The sequence below is a fragment of the Vombatus ursinus genome, unplaced genomic scaffold (genome assembly GCF_900497805.2).
Source record: "Vombatus ursinus unplaced genomic scaffold, bare-nosed wombat genome assembly UNPS02008685.1, whole genome shotgun sequence".
Classification (NCBI taxonomy): Eukaryota; Metazoa; Chordata; class Mammalia; order Diprotodontia; family Vombatidae; genus Vombatus; species Vombatus ursinus.
In genome coordinates, this window is record NW_020948463.1 from 1,421,019 (window position 1) to 1,430,120 (window position 9,102).

The window sequence follows — 9,102 nt, forward strand, 5'->3', positions numbered from 1 at the left end:
CAGATATATATTAGTAAACATTGAAGTAATAAGATGTGATACACCATACAATATAAAGTCTACTAAAATAATGGCAAAGGGTGCCTTAACAGGCACCCTAGATCCAGTTTTATCAAGTTCATATCATACAGCCTACCAAGCTGGCATTCATTTTTTTCAAGTGAAGCAAATGGAGTTAAGTGACTTGCCCAGAGTCACACAACTAGGAAGTATTTGTTATGTGTCTAAGGCTGGATTTGAACTCAGGCCCTCCTGACTCCAGGGGCAGTGCTCTATCCACTGCACCACCTAGTTGCCCCAGCATTCATTTTGAGTTTTGGTTCCAGTGACTTCTATCCCCCAAATTATAGTACTGATCCAGTCTGACCCCATCCTACAAGAGGAGAAACTTTATAAATTGTGTAAACCCACCATAGGGATGGTGAGCCACTTTGTGTGGAGAGATGATCTAACAGTGCAGAGCTGGTCTTCCATACAGAAGATTTAAGTGGGTTAAAATAGATACAAGAGAGAAGGAAAAAGAACTGAATTAATATTTTGCAAAGGAACTCGGGTTCCCTCATAAGAGAATCGATATCTTTTTTTTGAAGGGGTGAAATATAAACCATTTAGGTGAGAAGAGTAAAAACAAAAGACATGGTAAATTAGAGATACACTCCTTCCTGGTTTCATTTGGAGAAGAAAGAAGAAGAAAGAAGAGGGGAAGAAAGGAGAGAGAAGAGGAGAGGAAAAGAGAGGAGAGGGGAGGAGACGGGAGGGTAGGAGAAAATAATCCCTTCTGTCTTTTGACCTACCTCTGGGCTTTGGGAGAATAGAGTTAAGTTGAAGGAGGGGAAGGGTTTTGTTGGGGTAAGTCAACAATAGGCATCATTCTAGAAGAGGATATAATGTGGAGTGTTAAAGGAGGTTTCCGCAGTAGAGGGAGTGAAAGGGACATCTTTACAAGTTTTGTTCAATGAGAGTAAGAACCTCATGAAATTACCTTCTCTGAGGAAGCCACATCCAGAAGCACGTCTTACTTCAGGAGATATGGAATCCCACCCCCAGAGAGAAGGCACAGAGATCTCAAGGTGGGAAGAGAGCATTCAGGTAGTTTAGGGGATTTGAATAGGATTGGTCCCATGAACTGTAATGCAGAGTGACACCTATAACTCCATGCTGCCTTCTTCATGAATTAGTAGTATTCAGGGGAGTAAGGCTTAGCAGAAAAAGGCCCTTGCAAAAAAAAATTGAAAACAAACAACAGATAGGAAAAAAAGGAGAGAGAGATTTGTAATTACACAAATAGTTGAAAAAGACAAAGGAGGAACAGACCTTTTATCTTATAGAAATCCTTCCTTACATGAGGACCATAGAAAGAATAATTTGAAAATATGTATGTATATCATAGGAATGGGTGACTATATTTCAGATTAAACTAGGATAAAGAAGAAATAATACATGGGACTACACAAATTAATAATTTCCCACCAAAAGGTACTATAATGAAATATTATTCAAAATAAAATGATAGATTATATAGGGTATAGAGGATTATGAACTAAATTCTTACCTAGACTGGCAGAGGAAATGATGAAAACAAAGAAACAGAATTTAAGTAAACTTCAGCAACTTGGAATAAAGAAGTAAATGAGAAGAGGTGGAGTCTGTGGGAAAAAAAATACTGAAATCAAGTTACTGTAAATAAAATTGACTTCAGTGACCAAGTGCTGGCCTAAAGGAAGGAAAAATAAATCAATACAAAGAAATTGAATGTTCAGTACTACAAATCTAACAATTATAACCTTGAATATAAATGAAATAAACTTTGTTCCCTCCATCACCAACCCCCCAAATAGAAAGAGAATAAATAAAAAAGCAAAATCCAGCAGTTTGCTGGATATGTAGGACATTTTTTTAGAAAGACAAATACAGAATGATGGAAGGTCTGAAACAAAATTTGCAGTAGAATAAGATATCCTCCCCCACCTTAGACCTCTCCCTGCAAAAAAAAGAAAAAAAAAAGCAGAGTTGTAATAATGATTTCAGCCACAGCAATAATAAAAATTCACTTTGTCAACAGATGTATACATGAAAACTACATTATATTTAAAGGTACTATAGACAATGAAAATTTATTATTGAATACATATCCAGCAAATGACAATGCTACCAAATACACAAAAGAAAACTAACAGAATTGCAAAAGGCATAGTTAGTAACACAATCAATTGTAGGACTTCAGTGTTTTTGTTTCAGGGTTGGGGATAAATCTAACAGAAATAAGCAAAAAGTCAACATATTTGAAAGAGGGAATAATAATAAATTCTTGAGGAAAGTTTCACACTTCATTGTTACATAAAAGAAAAAGGTGCCTAGAGAATATTAATGATAATTTAATCAAATGTCTATTTTTTATATCCACATTTTTACCAGAATTATCTACACATATCTTAAGTGCATTCTGGATTGAAGGTTTGAAAAGGAAATAAAAACATTTTCATAAATGATATTCTATGGTAGGCCATGTCTTGACAGTCACATAATTGACTAGCTAATGTAAAGATTACAAGATCTAACTGGCTTACTGTTTTTGAAGATTATTTTTATTTTTTTAATTTTAATTTTTATTATTTTATTTTGATTTATCAACAATCACTTCTATAAGCTTTTGAGTTTTAATTTTTTCTCCCTTTCTATTCCCCCTCCCTCCCCAAGACAGTGCACAATCTGATATAGGCTATACATATACATTCCTATTAAACATGTTTTCACATTAGTCATATTGTAAGGAAGAATTAGAACCAATAGGAGTAACCACTAGAAAGAGGAAACAAAACAAAACAAAACAGAAGAACAAAAAGAGCAAACAGTATTCTTCGATCTGCATTCAATCTCTATAGTTCTTTCTTTGGATGTGGATAACATTTTTTTCCATCATGAGACCTTTGGAGATGTTTTAGATCCTTGCATTGCTGAGGAGGGCTAATTCTATCAACATTAGTCCTCGCACAATGTGGCTGTTACTGTGTACACCATTCTCCTGGTTCTGCTCACTTCACTCAGCATCAGTCCATACAACTCTTTCCAGGTTTTTCTGAAGTCTGCCCGCTCATTATTTCTTATAGCACAATAGTATTCTATTACACTCATATACCACAATTTGTTCAGCCATTCCCCAATTGATGGGTTTCCCCTCAATTTCCAATTCTTTGTCAACACAAAAAGAGCTACTATAAATATTTTTTGTACATGCGGGTCCTTTTCCCATTTGTATGATCTCTTTGGGATATAGCCCTAGAAGTGCTATTGTCAGGTCAAAGGGTATGCACATTTTTATAGCCCTTTGGGCATAGCTCCAAATTGCTCTCCAAAATGGTTAGATCATTTCACAACTCCACCAACAATGCATTAGTGTTCCAATTTTCCCACATCTTCTCCAACATTTATCATTCTCCTGTTTTGTCATGTTGGCCAATCTGATAGGTGTGATGTGGTACCTCAGAGTTATTTTGATTTGCATCTCTCTAAGTGATTTGGAGCATTTTTAATGTGACTATAGATGGCTTTAATTTCTTCATCTGAGAACTGCCTGTTCATATCCTTTGACCATTTATCAATTGGGAATAACTTATATTCTCATAAAATTGACTTAATTCTCTATATTTTTTAGAAATGAGGCCCTATCAGAAACACTGCTTGTAAAAATTCTTTCCCAGTTTTCTAGTTCCCTTCTAATCTTGGTTGCATTGCCTTTGTCTGTGCAAAAACTTTTCAATTTAATGTAATCAAAATTATCCATTTTGCATTTTGTAATATTCTCTATCTCCTGTTTGGTCATGAATTCTTTTGTTCTCCATAAATCTGACAGGTAAACTATTCCTTGCTCTCCCAATTTGCTGATAGTATTAGTCTTTATATCTAAATCATGAACCCATTTTGACTTTATTTTGGTATATGGTGTGAGATTTTGGTCTATGCCTATTTTCTGCCATACTCTTTTCCAATAAGTTTTTGTCAAAAAGCGAGTTCTTATCCCAGAAGCTGGGATCTTTGAGTTTATCAAATAGTAGATTACTATAGTCATTGACTACTGTGTCTTGCATACCTAACCTATTCCATTGATCCACCACTCTATTTCTTAGCCAGTACCAAGTAGTTTTGAGGATTGTAGCTTTATAATACAATTTAAGATCTGGGACAGCTAGGCCACTTTCCCTTGCATTTCTTTTCACTAGTTCCCCTGATATTCTGAACCTTTTGTCATTCCAAATGAACCTTGTTATTATTTTTTCTAGCTCTATAAAATAATTTTTGGTAGTTTGGTATGGCACTGAATAAGTAAATTAGCTTAGGTAGAATTGTCATTTTTATTATGTTAGCTTGGCCTATCCGTGAGCAACTGATGTTTTTCCAATTATTTAGATCTGACTTTATTTGTGTGAAAAGCATTTTGTAATTGTGTTCATAGAGTTCCTGGGTTTGTTTCAGTATGAAGACTATTTTGGTAGGAAAAAAAACTACCTTAATGGTTCTCCTCCAATGTTATATCTCAAAGTAATAGCAGTGTACTTGCGATAAGTTTAGCAATAAAAACTACTACTGGGCCCAAGGGTTAGGACATCGTGCTCACTCCCTCTCCATTAAGGGACTCCTCTTCTCTGGATCCACATACTTGGTTTGGACCAGGTTCAGTCCTGGAGGGAGCCAGCCTCCAGTGACAAAGGTTAGGTTCCCTTTTCTCACACTACGTACTCATTAGATCCCTTACCACAGTGCCTTGTGTAATATGCACTTTGAGTTAAGATTATGACTCTTATCTAGGATACCCCAAGGGGGATCATGGAAAAGTACTCAAGTTACCATAAGACTCAAATATGGGACAGGTATTTATTTCCAATACACAAATGCTTATACATACACACAAAAAAAAAATTCACATAGAAGGATTTTTTAAACAGGATCCAGTAATATAAACTAACTATTTTTATACTCCCAAGAGGTTAAGACTTTAAACTCATTAGAACATAAACCAGTTTGTGGGACTACTATACAGATTCTGTTATATTTTATATTGACTCTGCATTATCCCTTCAAATTCCTTGTCTTTTGGCTAGGATTTGTGCTCCTTCTCTTGATCATCTTTTTTAATGCAGAAGTGTCCCCTGTCTCCAGTTAGCTAGACCTAGGATCTTAGACTGGACACTGGACCTTTGACATATATGAGCTCACCTACAAACTTGGAATATAACCATTGAATGGTCTATCTTTAATCCTCCATACTTAGGAAAGGAACTTAAAACAAAAGAGGTAGATAGGGTTGTAAGATCCAGTCTCATGCTCTACTAAGAAGTACAAATGCTTTATCCACTACCGCCTTATGACCACATGGCGGCTAGTGAACTGTGCTGCCCATCTATGGGCAGTTCACTTCTTTCTTCACCCCTGACTTCATAGAAAGGAGCTCAAAGTGTCTTACCACATTCTGCAGATAAAAAAATTGAATGACAGAGGACTGGTCTCTCCCTTTTAAAGATCTACTGGGTCACTGACTCTCCCTACTCAGGGAATTGCTTCAGCATTCTTAAAGTGATCTTCAGTGCTGAGTCACACATGGCAGTACCAAAATGGGCAGTCAATCTGTCATCCTGAAAGCATGTAAATACTGAGTTAGCACACATGATCAGTCAGAAGGAGACAGGGAAACTCTGCACATGCCTTATTTAAGTCCACTATTACATATGTAGAAAACAGAGAAAATGTTGTTCTAAAACACTTTGATCAATAAAGTAAGTACAGTCCAAAAGAAAGATAATTATGCTCACCAAGTAGATTCACTACTATTATGGAAGTTATCTGGGGAATAGCTGAACAGCTTGTGGTATATGATTGTGAAGGAATACTACTGTGCTATAAGAAATAATGAGCTTGATGATCTTAGAAAAACATGGATAGACTTGCATGAAATAATGGAGAGTGAAATGAGAACTAGGAGAATGTTGTACACATGTTTTAAGAACAACTTTGAGTGATTAAATCATTTTGACTATTATAAATACCCAAATTAACTGCAAAGGACATATGACAGAAGATGCTATCTGCATCCAGAGAAAGAACTCATAAATAGACGTATAGAATGGTTTTACATGTGTATGTGTATGTGTGCATATGTTGTGTCTAATGGTAGCCATCTTGGGGGGGGAGAAAGAAGAAAAAAAAGAAAAGTACATGATAACTTTATTATATGTTTAAAATGAATAGCACATTGTCCATAATAGATCTGCAGTTTCATGTACAATCATCTTTTTTCTACTCTACTGTATTATGGAAATGTTTGTTTTATTTCTTAAGTTCAGAATAAAATTCTTTTTTAAAAAATGTCCATCACAGAAGTCAAACATATAGCAGTTTCCTATAGATGAGCTTAGAAGAAATTGAGTATGTTCTTCATTTCCTTCCTACTCCATTTAGCTTGTCTTGTGTGTATGTTAACATTGTCTCACTTCTAGGATGGACCAGACTGGTTTTAGCATGAAATACTCGGCGTCATTTTTTCAATTCTGTGACTTTGAACAAGTCATTTCATTTCTTTGTATGCCCATTTCCTCATCTGTAAAATAAAGTGATAAGACAAGAAAATTTCCGTAGTCTTTAGAGTGCTAGGCCTGGAGTCAAGAAGGCTCAAGTTTAAATCCAGCCTCACACACTTATTATTTGTGTCAGTCAATCAATAAACATTTATTAAGCACCTGCTATGTGCTAAACACCAAGTTAAGCACTGATGTGTGACACCTGGGCAGATCACTTAATCTCAGCTCACCATGTGTGCTAGCTCGGTGCTAGTGTGTTTTAGGAATGTTGAACTCCCTGTTTCAGGACAGCCATGTGTGACTCAGCACCGAAGGGTACTTCGGGGGATGAAGAAGCAATTCCCCTTATTGGCCAGTGAGTAAGAAAAATCAATGACTCAGCATATCTTTAAAAGGGAGGGATTGGTCTTCTACCATTCAGTTTTTCTTTTTTGCAGCTGTAAAGTTGGGATAATAATAGTATCTACCTCCCCAGGTTGTTGTGAGGATAAAGTATGATATTACTTGCAAACTGCTTTGCAAACCTTAAAGTGCTATGTAAATTCTAGCTATTGTTATTACTAATATTATTATTCTATTGTCTAGTAATTTAAGAAGTATACTTCCACACAACTAGCCAAAAAAATCTGAGAGTCATACAAATGAGCACATGCAACTTGCAACAGTCTAAAAACTGATGCTATTGAACCACCATCAGTTGGACTTGCATTTTAAGTTTTTTCCAGCACATGATACTGAGACAGACAAAACCTGGCAGAATTCCTGCTTTGTTACCAACACATTTCAGGTGATTGACAAGGATTAAAGGGTACAGCTTTTCCTGAGTAACAAAGATTTTCCTCTGTGCAAAGCTTACTTGTTTATATGGCAAAGCAATCTTTTATCTCTTCATCTGCCATGTACTCATGACCACAGGGTGTATTAAGTGCAGAAAAAGGTGAATTTGTCCTTTCCCTTACAAGAATCTGTCTCAGAATAGCCCACATACCTTCCAAATTGATATTTCTGAAACAGGTTTGACCATGTCACTCCCCTTACTCAAAAAATCTCTAGGGTTCCCTTTTGCCCTAAGCATAAAATGCAAAACTCAGCCTGGCATTTAAAAGGTTCTACAATCTATCCCACCCACCTTGCTAATTCTCATTTCATACTTTTTTTTTTCTCTTCATGACCTTTTCATTCCCATTAAGTAGCCCACTAACTGCTCCCACCCATGATATTCTATATCTTACCTCTGTGTCTTTGCCTATATGGGCTCCATTGTCTAGAATATACTCCCTTCTCACTTTCACTTCTTGGAATTATAAGATTTCCTGTAGACACAGCTCAGGTGTCACATCCTACATGAAACCTCTCCTGATCTTTCCTCCTTTCTGCCTGTTAACACTTTTCCCCTTTGGAAATTGCTTTGTCTTACATAGTACATACTTTGTGTTTACTTTTCTGTATACTTGTGTCCCCAAAGTGGCCACTTGGTTTATATCTGGTAAATGTCTTGATAAAAAAAAGATAGAAATATAGAAGTATAGTGCCTGGAGGAGGAGTTATCCATGTTAATATGCAATATCTTAATAAATGTTGGTTAAATGAGGGAAATAATGAATTTGTTTTTTAATCTCACATGTTCTAATCTAGAGTAAACCATCCTCATAGCCACTCAAAATGGTAAACACTATCCAAAGACCCTATGCAAACAAGGTCTTTATTAAATCAAGTGTACATCAAGGATTATGGTTACTTCAATGTGTTCATCTGTTATTATAGGAAAAGGAATAAAGAAAACAGATCCAGGCAAGCCCCACCAGTGAAGAATCTCCAGAAACAAACAATATTGTTCATTGGGATTTTAAAAGGTTCATTTAAAATATTATTTCTTTCAAGCATATGCATGTTGTGAAATGAATGTACTCTGATCATGTTCCCAAGCCCTTCTGAGATCAGGGCATTGCTATCATAAGTGAGAGGAGGAATTGTGATTAATCATTTTGGAAAAAAGAGAATCTGCTTCAGGAGAAGTCGTGAGAATTGCCTTCCTTTTTTATTCATGGGAACAATAGTGTATTATTTTCATTGATCTCCCATTTAAAGATTTTTTAAAGTAATTTTCTGAGTAGAGATTTGAGAATTCACTGTTATTTTGTCCTGAGAGAACTTCCATATAAGCCAGGTTACTCGATGGGAAATAATAGATTCTGCAAATAAGTGATTTATTTTTTTTCTCTCTGTGAATCCAACAAGGAATTTATACTTAATTTAGGGTAAAAGAAAATGATGTCAAATACACCTACCAAGCTTTCTACCAAACACAATTTAAATTGGATAGACATTTTATGTCTTGCTTTAGTTGGAGATAGGAAAAATTTGTTTTAAAATGATGCAAATTAAGAAACCACCCCTTGGGCATGCTTTTCAAAGTTGACTTAGCACTAATTGAACCCCCTCATCATATTCTTCACTAATAAGTCAGTCAATAAGTATTTATTAAGCACCTACTATGTGTCAAGCACTGTACTAACAGATGGGGATATGAAGA